This window comes from Bos indicus, chromosome 6, assembly GCF_029378745.1.
Source record: "Bos indicus isolate NIAB-ARS_2022 breed Sahiwal x Tharparkar chromosome 6, NIAB-ARS_B.indTharparkar_mat_pri_1.0, whole genome shotgun sequence".
In the NCBI taxonomy this organism is placed as follows: domain Eukaryota; kingdom Metazoa; phylum Chordata; class Mammalia; order Artiodactyla; family Bovidae; genus Bos; species Bos indicus.
This window is the reverse complement of record NC_091765.1, coordinates 71,031,004-71,032,641: the sequence shown is the minus strand read 5'-3', so window position 1 is coordinate 71,032,641 and position 1,638 is coordinate 71,031,004. Positions and strand designations below refer to the sequence as shown.

The following is a 1,638-nucleotide window of genomic DNA, read 5'->3' as shown; positions in this document are numbered from 1 at the left end:
AACACTGGAGTGGGTTGCCATTTCCTTCTCCAGTGCATGAAAATGAAAAGAGAAAGTGAAGTCGCTCAATCGTCTCCAACTCTTAGCGACCCCATGGACTGCAGCCCACCAGGCTCCTCCGTCCATGGGATTGCCTTCTCCAGTATTAGGCTGAGTGTGTGAAATTGCTGATATTTGGCCATTTCCAGCCTGTGGTTCAATCTTGTAGTTTCCTTCCATGTATGAAGGAAAGAAGAAAGAAAGGAAAAAACAAAATATGGAAAAATAGAGAGCAGTAGAAAGACCAAAGAGCAGAGAGGAAAGAAAGAAAGAAGGAAAAGAAGGGCCCTTCCTTGGTGGTCGAGTGGTTAAGACTCTGCATTTCCAATGCAGGGGGCACAGGTTTGATCCCTGGTCTGGGAGCTAAGATCCCACATGCCTTGTGGGCAGAACACCAAAACATAAAACAGAAGCAATATTGTGACAAATTCAATAAAGACTTTAACACTGGTCCACATCAAAAAAATCTAAAAAAAAAAAAAAAAAAAAGAAGAAGAAGGTATGAAAAGTTATTAGATTATACTAGCAAAGCTCTGTAACTTTCCTAAATCCTGCTGCCCCTCAGCCTCTTCCCCCACAAGCTTGGCTTTCACTGTCCAGAGCCTTTGATCAGCATTTCTACAGTCACCAGACTACCAAGTAATCAACAGAGACCAACTGTATCACATTGTCTTTCATTCTTTACTTTTTTTTAAAGCAAGAATTGCACAGATTTCTAGCCACAACCTCGAGGGGGTGAGAAGAAAGAAAAGATCAGCACAACAAAGCCTCGCATTTATAGACGCCTATAAATACAACTTTCCCCTCCTGGGGGGAAAACACTGGACCAAAACAAAGTGCCCGCAATGTATGAATTTATAAAAATGTAAAGTTAGCACACATTGGAGTTTCAGATGAGAAAAATGACCTCAATGTCAAAAGAAGAGAGATGAGAAAATAAAAAATGAAAGAAACCTTTTTTTATTAAATAATTAGCTTGGAGATGATACGAAGTGTTTTCTAAATGAAACCATTGATAGGAGGAAATAAAAACATTTGAACAATTTGATGAACACATATGAATAACAAATGACAAAGCCAGTGAGCAGTTGAAGCCCTCAAATGGAAGTCTTTAAAGGACAAATGTTCTTACCCCCTAATGTTATCTCAGAATCTAAATATGTTCAGCAAGAGCTGGTAGGAGAGAAATGTTCTCTAAAATGATGATTACGATATGGCTATTACCCCTCACCATCAGCATGAAGAATCTCATTTGGCTCTAGCCCAATGTGATATGAAAGAAAGAGGACTTTTCTTTTCTTATAGATGTTAGCGATTAAACTGGATCAGAGTGGCAAATCCAGGAACCAGAGCCTCCTGTTTTCTTTAGAAACATCCTCCCAGATGGCACTCCCTTGGATGGCATTGCATCTTTGGCTCTCTTCGGCTGCCCACAGAGGAGGACAATGGTGAGACCCGCCCCAGGGCACAATGCTGGTTACCTCTGTGCCAAGGCCCATTATTAAAAGCCTCTTTGTAAGGAGGGAGTTGCCAGAAGACATCTTCTTGTTGCACATGGCCGCTTTTTTGATCTTTGGAATTCTCCAAAAGGAAATGGCC

General features: G+C 41.0%; 1 non-coding gene across 1 annotated transcript; it reads left to right on the top strand.

Moving 5' to 3' along the window:
* Positions 1-329: 329 nt before the first annotated feature.
* TRNAG-UCC (transfer RNA glycine (anticodon UCC)) lies at positions 330-402 on the top strand. The gene has a single exon. It is a non-coding gene; the product is annotated as a tRNA-Gly (tRNA).
* Positions 403-1,638: the final 1,236 nt, after the last annotated feature.